The sequence below is a fragment of the Pygoscelis adeliae genome, unplaced genomic scaffold, assembly GCF_000699105.1.
Source record: "Pygoscelis adeliae isolate BGI_AS28 unplaced genomic scaffold, ASM69910v1 Scaffold241, whole genome shotgun sequence".
Lineage (NCBI taxonomy): Eukaryota > Metazoa > Chordata > Aves > Sphenisciformes > Spheniscidae > Pygoscelis > Pygoscelis adeliae.
In genome coordinates this window covers 491,663-513,662 of record NW_008824056.1, presented here as the reverse complement: position 1 = coordinate 513,662, position 22,000 = coordinate 491,663, and positions in this window count along the sequence as shown.

Below are 22,000 nucleotides of genomic sequence, written 5' to 3'. Positions count from 1 at the left end.
AGACCAATCTTCTTGTTGTATTGAAATTGCTCTGTGAAAAGGTGATTTAAAAATTGCTCTGTGAAAAGGTGATTTAAAGTCTACAGTGATTGTTACTGTATCATATGTAAGGGTACAGTGAAATGAGTAAAGCTTTATTGCCTGGATATTACACTTCAAAATTCACATTACATTATATCATGTCGCTCAGTCATAAATCAGAGACGTATGAACTGAAGATGAAGATACACAGTCTCTTATTGCTGTTTTATTTGTGGCTGTGCTCATCCTGCCTGCTTACAATTAGTACTGCTTAAAAATCAGCTGTGGCTGCTTGGAAAGAAAATCACAAAAGCATCAGTAATTGAAAAAGTAGCTTATAAGCAGTATTTTGTGATATTTGCTACAAATATTTGGAAGTGGACACTGGCTCAGCAGAAATAATGGAGGAATAACTTGTAATTAGAAAATTTAACTGCAGAGCTCATCTCTGGACACATAGATTACTTGCTCTGCTGGGCATTTTTTTGGTAATAAATCAGAATGTTAACTTTGTAACGTGACATAAAAACCCCTCCTTGTATTTCATCAAACAATACTAAAGTTGTTAGTGATGTTTCCTGTTGGCTCAAATAAAATTAGTGAGGATATATTTAAGTTACCTAATTACCAAGTTTTGAAGGGAAGGAAATCTGTATTATATCCCAGAACAAATGCTTAGAGAAAACACACAGACAGAAAAAGGACTCAGTTTGAATTTACAGTAATCAGTATGGCTGTTAGTTATCTGTATAATAGATAAAAATCTAAAAATAACTTAAGCTTGGGAGATTATCAGGGGACATGTCATAAATACTAGCCCTGTTATGCTTCCTTTGGTTTTATTATACCATCTGTCTATGGCCACTGTTTGAGATGAAAGCTTGGGCTAGGTGGCACTAAATCTGAACCTGTATGGCTATTTTTTTTAATGTTCTTAGACAAAAACAAACTGAGAAAAATGAGTTTATGAAGGAATACTTCAATTTTTTTCTTTTACATTTTAGGTTCCTGAAATATCTGATTAAAATTAAGGAGTCTCTACCTTTAGATCTTTGTATACTTGCTCTTGTGGTCACCTTGACGTCAGTAAGCAGCACGCCAGTTTTTAGTAGCACTAATAGGAGGTATTGCATGTAAGGATGGGGTTGCACACCATACTGCAATAATGATTCATAAGACCCACAAAATAAATTAATAGCAGGAGGATTTTTTAATCTTTTAACTAGAGTGATATTATTTCTGTGTATGTTATTTCATTTGGGCTTTAGAGGAATTAATTTACTGTGTGTGTCTGAATCACAACAGAAATGCTGATTGTATTGAAATTACCTTGAATGACTCAGAAAAATGGGCTTTTTAGAGTTGAGCTCCTCCTGCTCCTTTTTATTTCTATAGAAGGTTTCCCTGCTCTGCAACACATTTTCTGTCCTTACAAAAATGTTCAAGTTGTACTTGATTTCTGGAGTTTCAGAAAGCCTTAATCCAGCTTGATCTGTTTGGTTTTACACATTTGGCTACACCATGGTTTTGCAATTGGTATCTAAATATCTATTAAATGAAAGTTTGAGGCTAAGGAGAACTATATATGTAATTTTGGAACTTGCAAAAATGTCTCGGGGATTTCTGGCATATAAAAGTAATTTAGTGATGCTAAATAAGCTCCCACAGCATAACTTTTTGAAGTGGCTGAGATACTGACAGAATGAGTCAAGTGCCACCAGCGTGGTTGTCATTCTGACAGCCCTGCACAACAGTCCATGCGGACTTGTTGATGTATGTTCCTGGATACAGTAGCAAATGTTCCAATGCAGTGCATTATTTAGGAACTGGATTACCAGAAGTGCAGTAAACTCCATTGAAATTGGCTGAGTTGAAAACGTACCATGGGCAATAACCTTTGACCATGATTTTATCTGGTTTTGCTAGCTATTACTCTAAAAACTTCAACAGTTGAAACAAAATGTGGTAGTTATCTGTCTTCAACAGATACATTTTTGTTTGTACTCATGAATTTTCATACAAATATGTGTCAGCAGCATTGACAGATGTATGGGGTACCAGGATCTGCTGGCTATCCTTAGGTCTTCTGTGATGTGTAACGTAACAGGGAAGTGCCTAACATCAGCGTGGCTCAGCTGGCAAAATCAAATTAGTCTTACAACAGTAGTCTGAAATCTTAATTCAAGCTCCTCATTCCAAAATCATGTTTTTGGCATTTTCATTATTTCTTGTGTCATCTAGTACATTTTGTTTAATTGCTGTGTGTATATATAGGCATTGCTCTGTAAAGCCTGGAAAACTGTAGTCCATAGCCGCCAATTAACATTACTTAGCAGCTGTTAAAAAGGGTTATTGCCAGATGTTAGCATCACCTAACATTATTTCTAATGCTAATTATGCCCACTTTACTCTCCCTAAACTCACCCAGCTCCAGGTACGTTTCCAAACCATGGACTGATAACAGAAATATTTGTATGCATGCCAACTCTGGTCTGTGTAGATGTAGTTTGAAGATTTTGTGTCTGCACTGATGAATCAGAGCTGAATGTGCCTTGCTGAAGGATCATCTCAGAAGTGCATGATAAATGCTTTCTGAATGCTGAGGTAATGGTGGTGTATGCTATCCGTTCCCTGTGGATCTTAGTATAGGATTGAAAAGTGAGAAGAAAACAATCCACACAAAAATCCACAGGTCAGCAGATAGCTAAATCTTTTGTTAAGATGTCTTCTGGAAAACTGTTGCAACAGAGTAATTCTCACCTTTTTTATCAACTTTATCCTGTAAGCCCATAGTCTTGTTCACTCTCAGGCCTTCTTGACTTCACCATGAGTTCACAATGTGGAGAGCTTGAAATATTACATCTTTTATCATGTTTTAAATCCATCCTTTTGATGATTTCTGTGAATTCCAGAAGGTGTGTGGTGTTGGTTTTTTTTAAAGAAATATTTTAGTTTTATTTGCTCTATAGCCATCTGCTAACAGCAGTCTAAACTTTTCCAATTTGTATAAATGACTTGTTCTTCAGCTTGTGTACAGGTTTATATAGCAAATACTGCAGCATAAATTACCTGTTTAGAAAAGGTCTATTGAATGTTAACATTTTACATCCAGTACCAAATTGAAATAACTGCCTTAAAGGAAAATGTCTAAAACAAATAATGGTCATTGAAAATAGAAATCATAGTTTCAAATAAAAGTAGACAGACAGTCCTTCAGAAGCTGTGGTAAATGAATGGCTGATGAATGGATGGTTGTTGGATGAATGAATGAATAGTTGGTACATAGGAATTTATTAGCTTGTGTAGATTGTGATGAAAGATATCTGAGAAAATAATTGGTCTCATTTTGTGGAAATAAGGCAGTCCATTAAAACTGCTGCACATAATGATCAAAGGCATATAATTTGTCTTTTAAATGCCTGTGATTTTTAGCACTTTATATACCAAAACCAGCCTAAATTCCAGCCAAGAGAGAATAATTCAGAACATCCATAATATTTTTATTTTATTGTTTGCATATATATGTATCCATGGAAAGATACTTGTGCATGTGTATGTACGTAGATAGCACAAACCCCACCTTGCCGGCAGCTCTGAGCCACTGGTAGCCCCTCAGGAGTTTACAAGTGCAGGCACAAATTGGTAGGCAGGTATCAGTAGTTGGTGTGGAGTATTTACAGTTGATTTCAGGAGTGAAATCGCATTGATGAAAAGAGAAGTTACCTTTCAAAACAGTGCCTAACAGATGTAACATGCAGCCTTTGAACAGCTACATTTAAAAGAGCAGAAAGAATTACACATTTTCTTTGAGACAGTGAAGCAGTACTGATATCACTAGTTAGGACACATGGAAATAAAATGTTTTCCTATGTGGCATTTAGATGCAAAAATAATTCTGAGTAAGATGTGAATAAAATATATGTTCTTAATTTTCAGGATAGAAAAAGGTAAAACTAACTAAGAACTGCTACTAATGTGGAAAATAAAAAAAAAGAGTGGAATGCTTCATTGGCAGTAATGTATTTTCTGTAATTTTGATAGAGACAGGAAGATACATTTTATTTTTTCAAACATACTATTGCATATTTAGATCAATCATCTAAATATGCAATTAACCAGGTATACAATTAATCAAAACCTTGAGAGATTAATAGGGTATCATTATTTAATTGCATTAATAAGTTAGTGCCTCAACAGAATCTTTTATTGAAAGATTTTTTTTCAATACTGACTTCAGAATTGGTTTCAAAATGAGAAATGATCCGCCATATGGAGGCACTTCTGAAAATGTTGTTGTGTGTTCTTAAGTGCACGAATACTGAAGCCTTTGTGTGTTGCATCTCCTGCAGTGATAAAGGAATATGGACGTATAAAGCCACACTGCCAGATAGTCTAGTACAGAAAAATGCACATGGGGAAAGTCTGAGTGAGAAAATAGTCGGTGAATTCCAAAATGTTGCATATTTTTCTACATATTTTTGCATTTAATAAAATTATCTCATAAGACTCTATTCCCTTTCCCAGCAGGGCCAGGATATTTCATAAATAATTTCTCTTTTTTATTATTCTGTGGCAGAACCAGATTTAAAAAAAAAAAAAAGGTGACCTTTCCTTCAATATGGAAAAATCAATGCTTCAGTTTTCAAAGTGCTCAGTATTTGGATACCAAACTATCTTGACAGCAAGCATGCCTGTAAATGCAGAACTGCTAACCTCCTTCTTAAAACTATGATTTATAAATCTTTGTGCTTTTTGATTCTGACAAAACAAAAGGAGTTTTTTGCCCTTCCAGTTTTCAAGCTCTCTTGTGGTTGGACAACCGATATTTTTCATTCTTGGTGCCAGGGAGACGATTTTCTGCGGTAAAATTAACTTTGAGCAAAGTATGACTTTTTTGATAGGCTTAGTTTTGAAAAGCAAAGGATCCTGCAGTTTGATGGCTTTTGAAGATTCCTCTTTGTCATCCTTGAAGTACTGCTTTTTCTATATGGGAGTATTTGATTTTGATGTTCATGTTTTCAGAGCCCAGCCTCATCTTACACTTTCCCCTCTGCTCCTCTCCTTACTAATATTGAGTGCTGGTAGGATTTCACAGGACCTTCTGTATATGAAATGCAGTGCAAATCTGAATCTTTCATAAAAAAATAAGATTGAGTCTTGCCTTATCCTTCTTTCCCCTACTTCTGGTAGATTTGCAGGTGAGCATATTTCCGGCCTAGGTAAACCTAGTGTAGAAACTGGAACATTTTTATTTTTAATGAAAATCCAGATTTACACCACTGTAGTGCCTACCCATATCCATAATATAAATAGTGAACTAGGATGGAAGTTATTTTTAGTTTTGCAGTAAACAGTACCATAAAACATATATGAAACTGAGAAGGGTAAAGCGCCTACATGAAAATACCCATATGTATGTGTAATGGGTTCCCATAGATTGAGATAAATAGCTAATACAAAATATTCCCAAACTTGAACAAAGATCATTGAGCAGGCTTACAGGGCACGTATGTGCCTGCTTACTAGCATATAGGAGCTTGTTAGATTACACAGGTTTTTAATATATAGATGATGAAAGGAAATTGAAATGTTTTATTTTCCTTCCCAAACCAGCTCCTGTAGTTTTAAAAAGCTTTACCGTGCTGTCCTTCAAACCTTGTGTTGCTGCAAGACCTTCAGAAGACCAACCTCTTCTGCAAAGGAGAATCATCACATGCTCTGGTTTTTAAAGCTGCTCTTATTTCAGTTAAGCATTTTCAGTGTGAAAAAACTATCAAAGTTGCCCAATTTTCTAAGGATTTGATGTGGTGGCTCAGGTAACGAGGTTGTTCCCTGCAAAACAGCTCAAAGCATCATGTTATCATACTGCTGCTTGTTTACACTTCCAGCAGTGGATCTGTCAGCTCCTGTGTTTACTTACATTGCTTGTTTTATAGGTACTCTTTTGATGCTTTTGGTTTAAAGCCTCTGGTCATTTCCTAAAGTGTATTTGAGAGCTTATTGGCCAAAATCAGATGAGTGGCCACCAAGGGGGACTGCACGGGAGGCATTTTCTGCAACCATGTCTGCAGGTCAAGAGGAGAAAATGAAGGAAATTTCCTTTAAAGACCAGGAAGAGGAGTTCTGATTGCAGCCTTGCTTCTCATGGAGTTGTTAGCCACTTGGCATGTCTTGGGAAGGTGGCATGGAGGTATTCAAAACATGCTTGGACAAGGCCTTGAACCCCCTGGGCTCAACCCCAGTCCTGCTTGGATGGGGTGACCAGATAACCCCCAAAGGTCTTATCCAACCTAAAGCATTACATGACTCTGGGCAAGACTGTGAGGTGACACTGAGCAGGTCAATGTTGACTTCACTGGGAAAGCTCCTGTGATTGTGGCAAAGGCAAAAAAAAAAAGAAGCTTTTGACTCTGGATTGCAACTCCTTTCAGGTATCTGAATAGAAAAATGCCTTCTCTTTTCTGGGATACTATTTGTGGCGGTTGTAGAAATGGTGTTTTTGAAAATGTCTCTGAAATGAAAATGCCCATAGCAACTCAGTTTGTCACTGAAGCAAATGGGCGGAAGGTTGAACTCGTTGACAGGTGCAAAGGAAAGAACCGAGATGATGGATAGTGGATGTCCCTCAGCTTGAAAGAGCAACCTCCTGTGAGTAGGGCCAGATCCTGCCAAGTGCTCGAGGCTTTTTAATGCCATTGCCTTCAGGTCTTCAGAATCACATCCTGAGAGAAAATCCACAAATATTTAGTAAATGAGGTCATAATCTGAATTAACTGAAGACAAACCTTTCCTGTAAGGAAAGAAGCTGAATGTGGCAACTGCTGATGTTGGATCTTTTCCTTAACTGATCTTCTTTTGGCAAATATGAGGGATGTTATAAGCACGATTGTAGCTTTTCTAAAATCTGAACTGATCAGTGTAATTTTGCAATTGCTTCTGTGTGTGCTAGAGGTGATATGCGTGTAGTCCCATTCCCTCCCTGACAGTGTCACCATGGAGAAAGGTCACCCGATGGATGCAGGGAGACTTATCAGTCAATTTCTCACTTAAGAAACTGGTGATATAAGCAAACATAATATCACAGTCATTTAATAAGGTCATATAATAAGTTATGTAACAGTAAGATTTTTTCCAACACAGGAAAAAAATTGTTTAAAACAAATACTGACTGGAGTCTTAATATGTGTTTAAGCTGGACCCCAATGTTTTCATTTATGCTTTGCCCCTCCAAATGTATCGGGGGGAGGGGTTGTAGAAGAACATGGTGTAATACTGTATTTTCTCAGGTAAGCTCTTTTCCAAAGCTGCACTTACTACCGTTAGCAGGAACACAAGTTTAGATTGTGCGGGAAATTAAGTTGTTTTTGTCTGGCCTTGACCAACCTACTTTCCCAAGTTGAGTTTAAAGTAGGACATGGTGAAATGCACATTGCAGCTGGGAAAGGGCAGGTGACAGCACGGAGGGACCACCTGGCAGCCGAGGCAGCGCCTGCCCGCGAGCCCTGTTCTGCTTCACTCCAGTGTGGAACCAAGCAAGACAAAACTAATTGTAGTACTATTTAACATGAGCTCATAATAAGCAATTGAACAGTGATATCACGTGGTATAACAGATCAGAACAATGAGCTCACCAGCTTCTCGGTCGTAACAGATTGCAGGAAGACATAAATTAAAGAATGCCAAATGGAGAGCTAATATATGAAGCTGTCGTGTGCTGATCAGGACAGTTGAAAGTAAACTGCCATGTTTTTCCAACCTTGAAATTCCAAAGGATGGAGAGTGAAATTCAGTTCAGTGCTACAAAATCCAAAGGGGTGGCCCTGCATGATCTTCTGATGGCTGCTAGCGCTATGTTTTGTTGGAATGGCTTAAAATAGGAGAACTCATGAAAGCGAATTCTTTCAGAGACTAGAAACACTGTAAAGCCATAGCATTTTGATTCTTTGCCAAAGAGTAACTGCAAGTATGAGTGTTATTGGTAAAAAGAACAGAAGAAAATTATATTTTAGGTTGTGGCCTCATCTGTACACCAATATGTCAAACAAGGTATTTCCCTTTGGGTGAAAAAACACTGTTTTCTACAGAGTGGGCAAAAACCTTCAGAAGCTGTGCCTGACATAGTCTCATCAAATGCTATATGTAGACTGATAGCCTCAAAATAACACAACCTGTATTTTGTTTCTGATAATACTAGAATATGAATATTAAACATACTCTATACTCTGCCCTTTGTCTTCACAGATGTCTTGTCTAGGATTAAATTAATTACTAAATGTCTTTTTTGTCTGACAGTTAGGAATTTTAGGCTTCAGAGGTAAATAGGTTTTGAAGCAATCCAGTAACAGGCTTACAAGGCTGAGAGGCAGCAGAGCTGAAAAGCAAAAAATCAAGAGGCTGGACCATTAATACCTTCTTGAAAAGTTAATCAATTCATGACAACAGCCTGGAATCTAAATAGTGGCGCTGCAGAGAGGATCGTGTCAGGTTGAAATTTTGCACCATATACTCTGTTATGCAATACTTACGTAATTATTTGTTGTGTGTTAAATATTTGTGGTTAAGTACCTCTGTAATAAAGATGTAATGTGATCTTAGCAGGCTTTCCAGAATTACCTGAAGAGAAGGGGTAAAAGTCCTCAAAGAGCCCCTCAAAAGTAGATTGCCACTTCCTAGCAGAAATTTTCTGGTATGCCCTGTATTTAAGGGCCTGTCCTGTGTTTTGATTCAGTGCTGAGATGACCAAGGCATGATGGAATCACTGACTCCAAATACCCAAGAGAGAATAATGCCAAAGAACTATCAATGAAGGCTGAGGTTGTTCTTCTAAGCCTTGTCAAGGAAGATGTTAGCGTTGGTGATAGTGGTTTCGGTGGTGTCAAGAGGAAAAGCAGAATATGAGAGGGTATCTGGTGGCTTCGGGGTCCAGGCAAGAGGCTGCAGGGGTTCAGATGGTGTCTGGAGAGAGGTCAGAGGTATGTGGTTGCACCAGAGAAGGAAAGTTATGGGGTGGACTAAAAGATTAATGACAAATGGGAAAAGAAAGACTTAGGGATGAGAAAAGTTATGTGATAATGTTACTATCTGAAACAAAAAAGTAAGAGGAGGATAAAAGTAATATTGCTGAGAGTCTCCAAAGCATTTTGCAGAAACTGGTAAAATAATAACACCCATCTGCAAAAGGGGCTGCTGGTATTTTGGTTTTCTGTTGTCCATCTACATGGTAATCTAGTTTCCTTAGGGCTGAAATGTATTTGTTTAATTACAATCTTTCATTTTAATATGGTGATAGCTATGTATACCTAATTACCAGTAGCTTGTACGCAGATATATATTGAGACTTTTCACCATGAAATGTCTGAAAAATTCTAGGGGCATTACTAAATAAAACATTAACATCTGTGGTAGAGTAATACTTAACTGCCTTTGAAATATTTAGGTTTCTTTGTGTTTTAAAGTATGTACCTGACCACGAGGTATGTAGGAAGGAGGGTGTCTGTAAGTCTGGCAATTTAATAGATGCTACTGAACTGTGCAATAGTGCAAAATGCAGCCAATCTGGACTTTTGGTATAAATGTAGTGACATATGTGCCATTGAATTTCTTCCCTATGGGCACAGTTAGAAGAGACAGACATTAGTTTCTATGGAGGGTGCATACTTCCAGCCCCCACTGGCACCATGGGCTCACTGCCTTCCTACCTGCCACTTGCCAAGGTGTCCACCTTTGCCGCATGCAAATCACCTGTTATGAAAGACCTTATGACAAAATTGAAATTGCAGCTCTCAGTTGTGAGATTAGCAGGCACAGGGACGGATGGAGCCATTTGCGTAGCTGGATTTACAATGCCCTCAGCTCCAGGATGCTCCACTTGTTTTAGTAGGGCTGAAGAAACGTGTTGACAAATACACTCCTGTTACATTATCAGTTCCTAAATTGTTTCTTTGAGGACTCTTCTTTGCAGGAATTGCAGAGGAATTAATTAAGAATGGGAATTAATTACAGCCTCTGATTTGCATAGGGCAGTGACATGAAAGGGAAGGTAGTAGGAACAGCCTCTGGCAGGGAACACTGTCCTTGAAGGAAGAGATGATGAAATACCTTATAACTCATTTCCTGATAGACTGTAATGATGGTCTGGTATTAGGCCATAAATGACTTGGGGTCCAAAAACTTTGAAAACAAAATTGTGCCAAACTGAACCAAGATTTTATTTTTTTAATTAACAGGCATTTGGTAAAACAAAAGCCTCCAAAATATTTACATAGGTTTGGTCCAAGTGTCTCGGTACTTAATTACTTTAGAAATGCGTAGAAAACATTTTTCAAATTTTTTGTCTGTTTCTCTTCCTCCACTATCTTTTTCAATGTCTGAAACATTATGTGTTAATTAAAAGCTTACGATCCCTATACGCTTGTTGAATTTATAGTGAATTTTTTTACATAGAAATTAAATACATGGATGTAATTCAGATTTTTTTGCAGCAGAAAGAAGTAATCTCTTAGTACATTTTTGCAGCTCAGATCTTCAGTTTCATGGCTTCTGCATCATTGCATCTCACTAGGTTGTGAGTACATACTGCTTATTAACCAGAATGCTTGTGCTTTACACAGTGAACAAAGAGAAAAACCTGTAAAGATACTTCTTTTGCATTAAGTGGAGATACAAATTTCTGCTATGCTCTGCAGCCCCTGTATTATACATGTGTTAGGAATATTAAAATAATAGTGGTGACTCTAGTTATTTTCCAATTTGCTGAAAAATATCTTGTAAGATTTTGTATGGTAACTGTTTTTATTTGAATAACTTCCCAGGTAAATTTCTACTCCTACTATTTATCAAGTACTTATATGGAAAATATCGATAATTCTGGAAAACAACCTTAAAAGGAAAGGAGTGAGTCTGTGAATCTTAATTGATTATAATTGAGTAAGTGTGGATCAGATGTTATTCCCAAAATAATTTGTCTGTTTTTAAATGTGTTAAGATCTCTTTTTTTCTATAGAAAAAATGATAGAGGAAATCTTTCTTTTATTAATTTCTGAATTCTGTTATATTTTCTACATTTACATAGTTTGGCAATGTATACCTGCTAGGCCCTTTCCTAAGAGTGGTATTAGCAATTTGAGAAAAATGAACTAAGGGTAATAAAACTAAAGCAATTATCAGTTCAAATTTTATGAATATGAATTATTGGGGGGCTCTTAAGGACTTGCCTCATATTTTCTGATTATATTGAATATACAACTCCTTTCTTTAGAAAGCTTTTGTGGAATATTTAATTCCAAACATATCTACCTCTGCTCGCAGCTATTCAGGCAGGTGGCTGGTGGCCTTTAGCTCCCTGTTTGTTTTCGAGTGCATCAGTATCTCTGATCCCTCCAGTGCAATAATGTTATAGGGACTGTGTCTCAGTCGGTGTAAATGGAGCTGGTCCACCTCTTTTTTTAATTGATCTAAGCAGATCGGGTTGGATAAATACAGTTTACAGGCTTTGATGCGTTCACCCTTTACACTCCACTTTTTCCATTGTTTTTCCCCATGCAATTCTGCTGTCTGTAAAGGTGCCTTTGCAGAGCATGCAGCAAGCCTGCAGCTGCTGTACCAGTGGTAGGGCAATCAATGGGGCTGGAGCACACTTAACCCATAGGGTGTCACCTTGGAAGGGTGCACTAGTCCACGCCGCCTTTTGTTCCTCCTGCACTAAACCTATAATGTTACTGGTCAGGATTTCTCTAGCTCAGTCTTTCACCAGCTTAAATTGATTTGGTGAAACCAGTTGTTGAAATCTTAGCTGTCCCCAAACTGCCTGCTACCTCCTATCAAAGACAGCTGATATAAAAAGGTCAGTCTCTGAGTTGCTTCTTTCTCTGTCTCTTCTGTGGTCTGCCCTGCCCTCGGGCTATCATCCTTAATGCAGGATGAAGTCCTGCATGTCCACCTATAGCTTGATTTCTTCCCCAAAAGCCTGATAACCTCTTCTGTTGTCTCTGAATAAAATGTTTCTCTGTCATGTGAACTGTGCAAATTGTGTTTGCCATGCTGGTGAGGAGAGGGACACAAATGAGTAATAGGGACCGAACAGCAGCCACAGAGGTGGGGAAAAATTTGTTTTCCTTATGGCAGAAGCAGCTGTATCCCCAGCACCAGAGGAAGGCTCCTGTAAAGCTCTTTCTGTTTGATTTTGCTTGATGGTTTCAGATGGCCATGCTGAGAGCAGACAATGGAGCCTCCTTGAGCTGTACACTTGGTAATGAGGGAAGGCAAAACCAAGATGCATTTCTACACGTATAGATTTTGATGCAACTGATGCTGGCTTCCTGAAAGATAAGGAATCCCTCCCAAAACTGTCTGGAGATGCACTTTTCTTTTGCATTTTCTATTAACCAGTTTAGTAATTCCCTACTTGGCATTAGGCTATTATGGACCTTATTCATAGGGTGTGTCTAACACCCCCCCTACATAATAGGGGAAAATTAAGCACAGCCTGATGCTATGAGTTTTTCTGGGGTGGAGTGCATCTGGAAGCAGATATGTGCAAGTTACTTGTGTCAATTTGAAATATTGTTCTGCCCTAAATCTTTTTGTGAAATTTGGTCTAAAACTGTAATTCTGATCCTCAAGTGACCCTGTGGCTCTGTCTTCATGGCAGTTTAAGATTATGAGATATATATTGATGTCTTTGAGTTAGATTTCACTGTGCTAATCAGAATACCTTGTTGACTGCAAGCCATGATGACAGGGACTTCGTTTCTGGCTGAGCAAGTATCTCGGAAAGCCTGAATGCTGGGGAGAAGCATTTCACTATCTCTGGCTTCTCTGCCTAATAGCTTCTGACCTGCCTTGCTTACACCTGTGCATGGTATAATCCCAACAGGTACTGCAGCACAGACAGATTATGCATCCTTTTGTGTATCAAGAGCCCTCGGTAAGAGTATGTAGCCCAAGTGAGCAGGGGTGCCTTTTAATTTTCTAGAACAAAACAACATCTTTTCACTGCTATCTCATGCTTTTCTCCCAGATTTCTGCTAGCTGGTCCGCTAGCTCAGTGAAAGGCAGCATATGCTTTCTGGCTGGCCAGCCTGAAGCTATCTGTAGGCTGGCTGGCCAGCTGGGTAGCAGGTACATGTATTCACATTGGCCAGCTGGGATGGATATTCAATTTTGGCCATCTGGCTGCTGTCTCTTAAGAGCAAAGAAATAAGTCAAAGACCTGAGTATTGGCAGCTGGAGGGCCTAACAAGTGGATGTGAGACTGCATGTGGAAAATGGACTTTTCAGATCTGTTTTGCATGCTTCTAACAATCTAACCAGAAGATTTTTTTTTCAGTTGGATGATTTCTTCTGAGGTTTTCATGTGCTGATATGGAATGTATGTTTTTTACACTATTTTGACATTTTAACTAAAAGAGGAAGTTGTATTTCCTTTTGTTGATGCATGACAGAATTACACATTCTATGCTATTTTAAAAAACGTAAAGGAAAATACCACTTTGTACCAATTGAAATATTGTTGCTCTTTTCTATATGAGAACACCTTCATGTGTTGCGATGTAAAAACTCAACACTTTGATCCTACGTTTCACTTCACCAGATACTCTATTCTTAGGCTGCGTGAGATATGAATAGTCAAGCTGTATGTTTGTGGAGGGGATTTCACCCACAAGGCAGAATACATGAAGTGTATATACACCGAGGTGTTATTTTTTTTTTCCTGGGCTAAACATTATTTCCACATACAAGTCAATAGATATGTGTATTAAGCTGACTACTACATGGTTCAGATACATATTTTTTAAAAATGTGTACTGCTTCCAAAGGTGGTTTTTTGCCTCTTTTATCTATTATATTTTCAGGATATGTGTCTTCCATTCCTACTGTCTAGAACTTTGGGCATTTTATTAGGCTATGCATTGACTGTTGATTTAAAACCGTAGAAACCGAGGCAATTAAAGGCTTAGCAATAGATAGGCTGTTTCTATATGTGAATACAGTTTCTCTTTTTACTAGTGATTTGTGGTTTGTTGGGTTTTTGGGGTGGCTTTTTGTTTTTTTTTTTTTTTTAAATCCATGCAACAATATAAAGGAGAAGAATCAGCGTGCCTATTCCTAATTCAGAGGAGCTGTTGGAGTTACAGATGCTGTCTTACTGAGAATACCTGGATGCCTCTAGAACCATTTGAGTTGTCCAAAATACCCATGCTGGGATGGCATGTCTAACAGCACTTCCAGAAGCCCTGCTGCCTTCTGGAGTGGCACCTGGTACCCTGGTAAAGTCAGTATGGCACTAGGTACATGAGCATAGGCAATGGAATAAACCCATTCCTATATCTCATTTCTAGCTGTGGTGCTGCCTGGGAACAAACTCAGCTTTTAAGGGTCTTGCTTCATATTTTGTCATTTGTCTCCCACTGCTTTTAATATCCTCGGTATGATCAATATAGCTTTTCAAAGAAGTAGGCAGTTTTAGTGAAACTGATCTATTAATTTAACAAAATTAGTGTGTGATAGCACAGTCTGTGTGCTGATACTGTTGAATTTATACTGAACAAATACGATTAAGACTTTTGTCATTGACTTCAGGAGAAATTAGTTTATAGGTTCTTTACAATGGATCAACCCTTCCACCCCAGTTATCCATCTGAGTTCTTTTTTGTAGTTTCCTCTTCCTCAATACTTCTATCTCTTCTCTGATGTCTCCTTTTTACATTTTTCTACCATTTTCATGCACACCTTTCACCATCCCTGCCATTGATTATATCATTCTGGAAAGAAATTTATTGTCCTATACATGATGTACAGCCAAGTACAGACTTAACAATTAACTTGCACTGGAATTTCAAAAGGAGCTGGACACGATTTGACAATCCTTTTTGTGTTAGAGATCTTTAATGGGTAGGTATTTCCTGAAAAGCATAAAGTGCATCATAACCATTGTACCCTGGCATGGGCAGTCTTTCCCTGTCCTACCCATCTCCTGATGGGAGAAGTGGGACTGCACTATTGAAGCTGGGTGAAGAGGAGAGACCTATTCATTGATAGTGTTGACAGCCGGACATAAGCTGAAATCTCTGTCTTTGTTCCTTGCCCAAGTCTAAAAAAAAAAAAAAAATCTTAAGAAAAAAGCCAAAACCAAATGTAAAATTTCTACATATGTCTTTAAAGTGTAAGAAAACTTTAATAAAAATGTTCAATGAAAAAGTAGCAAATTGCTGTGATTGTGCACAATGTGTGTTGTACTGCAACCTTCATGAGGTAGGAAGCTGTGTCTACATTGCACAGATGCAGACAATTATAGTCTCAGGACCCAAAACACAAAGGTACTTCTGCAGATGGCAGGTTGAGTATACTGCCTACACAGTGTCTATAGAGCCACATAGATTAGTAAGGAGGGGATTGAGAGAACTGAGGAGGTTTGGGGTTTTTTTTTTTTAGGATAAAATATGTGGAACATGGCCCAGACAGGCGCATTGCACTGATGCAGGTAAATCATGCAGATAAATGATAATTTCCCTGTCCATATATTAGCAAGTGGTATTTTCCCTCAATTTGAAGCTTTGATTGGATAGCTGACTATAAATTAGTTTTAATTTATAACTATTGTCAATTATTCTAATAGACCTTTGTCTTCTGCATCTTCACAGATCAGTAGCAATTTATCATCCACTAATTGCATAGAAAAACTCTCTTCATTGTTGAGTTAACCTGGGAATCGGATTCTTGCTTTTGATCCTGAGGATATAAGCTTCAGTGGGGAATTTCCATTGTCTTCTCCTGCCTGAAAGCTGGACAGTACCTAATGACTCACTTGTTTTTAATGAATACTGCTTAAACAAAAGAGAATTTTAGTCAGAATGACCATGCAAGAATGATTCACAATTCAAATTCGAAATTGTCTAGTCATTTAACGATATCAAACCAAAATGCATTTATATCTTTTTGGCTTAAAACACTTTCCTTGTGAATAATTGCATTCTTGCAGCTTTGCACTTGTTTTATCATGCAATTGTCAGGGCAGATGTCTCTTGAGGAAAAGTTGCTGCCTAGTTCTGTGCTCTGGGATTTTTCTAATTAAAGGTTACCAAATGCTTGTTAGAAAGCTCATGAGCAAGGGACAAAAAGCAAGCAAGATTTTCTAAGAATAAGGAAGTGAGAACTGGGATGTGATCCTTCAGGGAAATTGGAGCCACATGTCTTGGTGATCCCAGTGCAGATACCAGGCTGAGGTCACCCCCCCAATGGTGCTGAGTAAGCTCTGAGGGTGCTCCCTCCATGGGGGCAAACCACAGCTGTCCTGGAGTAGCCGCCTCCTTTCTCCCAGCCTCCTCAAACATGTTTAGTGCAAGCATTTGGTCCTTAGCACTGTTTCTACGTATCTGAACTTATTGTATCTTCCTGCTTGCTGATGAAGAAATGATACTGATAGGTCAACGGAAACATTCCTGAAAATCCTGTTTCTGTCCTTCCTAAGTGCTTCTGCTGGAATTCCTGTGCTGTGACCTGTCCCTGGTACAGGGTATGGATGTGCTTTGAGTCTCCTCTCTTTAGATAATATTTTGTAGGTGCCTGAATTCTGGTAGAATTTTCCATCTAAGACTGGAAATGAAAATTTTCTAAGGAAATCAAACCCAACAGCAGTCTATATGGAAACACTGGTGCAACTGCTGAAAGAGTTTTCTCATTTAGCAAAAGCTGGAACTGCAGAGTCGCCATATGCTAGCTCATAAACTCAGAGATTTCAAACAAATAAAAACCCACCCTGAAGCAGTGGAGAACATATAAATACAGCAGTAGGCAGATTCAGGTCGGAAGCCAGGAGGTGTGGGGCTGCAGGGGGAAGATGGACAGTAGCCGAGTAACTCACGCTGCGTCCACACAACCTTATTTTGCAGGTGCTATATAGTGGGAGTGAACCTCTTCCCATCAGGATTATCTACTAAAATTTAAAATGGGAAATGACTCCCTGGAGAATGGGAGGGAGGTGTAGATGCAAATTGAGTTAATGTGAACTTAGTCAGTCCAATACAACATTAACCTGCCAGAATATACCAATTCTGTAATTTGTTACAGGAAAGATAAATGAGAACAATGAGATACTTAGGTCTTAGATACCTAGATCTAACTTTTTAAATTGTCAATTGATTCAGTAGCAGACAGGCAGCCATGGTTTGCTTCTACCTCCAGGTAGACATATCTCTATCCTTTAGCCTATATTAACACAAAAAAAAAAGACCTCATTCATTTGGATGATTATTATGAAAAGATGTCTCTGGATGAGGACCTCCGGACTGAGACTGCAGGTTTTGTTGCCTCAATACAATTCGCTTAAAGTTCTGTTCAAAGTGAACATTTACTTTAGAAATAGACACTGCGTACTTTTCTTTCATAACTATAGAAAGTATGCATATCTCTAATGAAATATGAAAGGTCTTATATCTTATTCATGAATGCTGAAAGTTGCTCAGCAGCAGTCTTCAAATACACCTCTGCAAGTATCTAACTCTACAATTTATGTGACAAGTAATGACATGCTAACATCTTTGAAAGTTAAGTATTTGTGTTAATTATTAAAGAGAGACATTTCAAGTGACAGACCGAATGAATATTCTCCAGAAACCCACCTATCTTCTGTTGATAAAAAAGAGAAGTATGGAAGCTCTGTGAAATATTTAACTATATAACTTATAATTTAGTTCCTATGTACTGCCTCTTTAAATATATTGGACTCTGATGTCTGATGAAAGCAGATGTCATTCTTTAAAGAGAATCTGTGGCATGTTGCAGAAGAGACTGTCTATAATAGCAGCCTGTGTTGTCTGTAGAGATTTACTTTTTTTGTGGCAGGTTTTTTTTTTTTTCTAATGCTTTTCCATTGCTGAAATGGACTGACTGGGTTCTGCTGAAGTGGTGATGTGTATAAATTAAATCAGTAGAAAATCAACATCAAGATTTTTATAGATGGTCTCATGCTTGTGCTTTGGGTTTACTTTGATTTTTGGAGAGAAGCAGCTGCCTGTCACCCAGCACTATGTGGACAGGCACCTTGAGAGATCCTGGGAAGAAGGAGGGCACAACAAAGTTGTTTCAGTCAGAACTTTATTTCTCCTTGACTCTCTGCAGATCGGGCCTTTTCACTACATCAACCATAGCTCAAAGTACCCTACAGGAGTGCTAGCTCGCTCCGTCCTGGGAGGAAGCAGCTGAGGGCAGAGGCGCCCGCAGGCCTCTGGGGATCATGGGCCTGCCTTCCTGCTGCTGCTCCGGCCCGGGCCTGCAGCTGCTGGTATGTACAGGCAGGGCCCTGCCTGCTGTTATGGGTCCCTGTTCCGCCATGTGGGTCACCCTGATCGGCTGGTGCCTGGGATGCCTGGAAAGGAGAAGTAGGTGCGTGACCAGCTTGTTTGTGGCTAATTGCTGTTTGCCTCACAAGATGGCGTGTTACCAGGGGGAGGAGTAGGGGGCACCGGTCACACTGCCTGACCAGAGCTTTTACCTCAGCCATCACCTTGAGCTGACCGAATTTGTCAGTGCTCAGCGTTATTTTGTGTAATGGCCGACCCCTCCATGAGTATAGCTCATTGTGGCTGGGGTATCTGTGCATACGGTACCAACTGGTACTGCATTTAATTCATGTAGTTGCTGTACTATGCTGGTAACAAATCTATTTTTCACAGTTACTGGTTAAACACTGTTCTTGATTTATATTTTACTACTGCCATTATTGTTAGTCAGTGTTTTTTGTGCTATATATATATAAATATTGATGCCATTTGGGCTCTTGTTTCAGCTGGTCTGCTGGTGTGTAGAACAATGTACCCTCCACAGGGGCAGTACTCATGGAAAAACAGAATTGAACAGATCTCTTTAAGATTCTTCTTTTCAAACTTTAATCAATTTGTGTAACTATAAAGGAAGAAGGTTTTGTTTCAAAGATCTTATCAGCCGGTATTAAAATTCTTTAGAAATAATTGTATGCACTACTGTACTGTTTAAGTTTCATACCTTTCATATTCCAGCAGGCTTATCCATGCCACAATATTCTCAGAAATAATAAAAAGTCATAGTAGGGAGATCTTATATGGCAAAAATTCAAACTCTTACAGCTAATTTTTTCTAACTTGTTTGAAACTCTCCTCTCTTACAAACTGACATGTACTACCCAACATGCTCTGTAGCATCTTTCATGTCATCCTGGTACATGGCAAAGAAAAAGTAATGTCTTTCAGGGAAGAAGACATCCACTGGACATGAGAACTCTTTCAGGCTTTTATAGGAATACAGTAATCTTGGGAACACATTCATCATGAAGATGTCATAGGGAATGTGATTTTCAAACGGAACTTTTTTCTGCTTCAGTGTTTTGAGTGAGTTTGTTACCCTAATCTGATTTGTCATGTGCTCGTTGTAGCTGTAAGCTTGATTCTGAACAATGTGCGATCTTATTGTGTAAATATTAAGGCAATGTCAAGTAATTTTCTGCTTTAATTTAAAAAAATTAAATTATTTTATCTGCTGCCTTATGTTTAGTGGTAAACATCAATTTAATCAACACTACTCACAAGATAGGTATGCATGTGGCAATAAATTAGATTCTATATAATACGTATGGAAAGTAGATTGAAGGATGACAACATACAGAACTTGCCTGAATATATACTTTGCCTTTTCCATTTAACCAGTAGTTTTCATTGCTTAATGTGTAAGACTGTTCTACCAAATTTCACATTTGACTTCGCTGCCAGCTTTTTTCCTGAATATTAGAATCAAATAAATATTTTTAATTGTCCAAGGAGCCAGTCACCCATCTGTTATATACACCAACTAATGGAAGTGACAGCATTTGTGTAGCACTTCTCCATAAAAGCAACGTGATAATTTGACTTGATATCATGTTTTGGATTTTCCAAGGAGCTGAAGCAGGGTCTCTTCATAATTCCTTCTTGAAAAGAAGTCTGTATTTCTACATCCTTAAATAGAATTGCTATGTGTTTATGACTGTAACGCACTTTTTTAATCATTGCCTCTCTTTAAGAAAATGAGCAAACCCAGATGTTTGGTCTCCTGGGGATACAGTGGTGGATAAGTTTATGGTATGTGTGTACATACATGCAGTTAAGCATACAAAATGTGTTTGCAACTTCCCCAGCAAAAGCCGTCAGAAAACACTGATAGTTTTTGTAGAACTGTGAGGCAGTGTTATCTTTCTGATAGCTGGCATTATGATACTGATTTATAGATATCTAGAAAAAACTGATGGCGTGTGATTTAGAGATATTTAGATATTAGGATCTATGTTGGCTGAAGTACCATGCAGAAGTGGAATATAACCTGATTCCTGTTGAACCAGAGCAATTTTAGTAGATGGAAGAGATTTATTATGTTCATAGAAGTTCTGCAGTGTTTAAGGTTATGCTTTTCATTTATTTCAGTGAAAATAAGGTTTCCCAAAGGAGTTGGGCTGACACCCCAGGAGAATGAAATACTGTATTTTCTCAGCTATGAGCATAGACAGTGCCAGAAAAAACTTCTCCACACCAATTTTTACCTTTAGAAGAGGACACATTTGCTATCTCAACTGAGAGCTCTGGTTAAAGCTCTGGTTCACAGCAGTGTGAGAAGTGCTGCACAGTGTGTGCACTTGGACTCTTTTAGGAATTTAAGCGTCTAGGTAAGCATTTATGTACTTGCAATGTCATTCAGGTTGGAAGGGACTCCAGATTTCTTTGATATCCTCAAATCCCATACTTGTTAGTCCTAAAACATAAAGTTTTAAAATTCTTAGGCATCCCATTAATACTGCCTTTTAGTGGAGTCTCACGTGGGATGTTCCTTATCTGTCTAATGGACTTTATCAGGATATCCCTACCAAATTAGACTTCATATAAAATACAGTGAGAGATGAGAAAATTCACTAGCTGGACGGCTGATTCCTTGTATTTAGTAGCCCCATTACTAAACAGTTCAAGTTCACCTATGTGATTTTTACTTTCCATTAATTTTGTGTCTTTAGCATTTATTGTTAACATATGCCCTTCTTTTGTGACAAGGTCATTACTAAAAATAATAAGATGTTTACTTGGAGGTATTCAGAAGGATTCATCTAACTTGGTAATTCAGCAAAACCCACTGGTGTTTTCCCACTAACATTTCCTTATAATTAAAAAAAAAACCTTCTAATATTTTCAGTATAATTAATATCAGTCTCAATTATTCCATATCTAGTGAGTTACTGAAATCCAAACAAAAGGATTATTCTTTTCTTTACTTATAGAAAAGCTATTCTATAGCTTTGTTTTACATTGTGAAAAAGCTAGTCAGTGCTGTGTTGGGTTTCAATAAGGAATGAAGCTACAATTGTCTTGTGAATAGCTGATCTATCAATTTAAATATATTTGGCCATTAATTAAGTCTCCTTTTTGCATACAAATAGATTTCTCTTCAGGGAATTAATTACAGAACAAATTTCAAGCTAATCTATCTTTGCAGTTCAATATAATACTACTCTAAAACCCACTTTCAGAATGAAGCTGCTTGCCATTTAATGAACTGCTATCAAATTTTTTTAAACAATTTGGCATTATAAAGTTAAACAAAACCTAGAATCAGACTACCATACTCTTAAATATACCAGTGCAATGCAATGACACTGGTTGATGTGATTGCATAGGGATTTTAGAGAAGAACAGTTGATGGAATCAGAGATGACTGCATGTTTTTTAACTAGCATATGGAAATTTGGATTCAATTTGGACTTCTTTTTTATTGAATATCTAGTAATTTTTCCATGGAAACAGAGATTAAGTTGTATGCTCACAAATGTTTATTTTATTCTACCATATTCATTTTTTTAAAAAATAAACCATCCTGATAATCCTTCTACTTAAACTGATTGTGATTATTTCTCTCAAGACTTGAATATCCTTTCTATCAGGAATACCTCGTCTCCTGGAATGAATATGTTCTGCATCTTTGATCCTGCAAA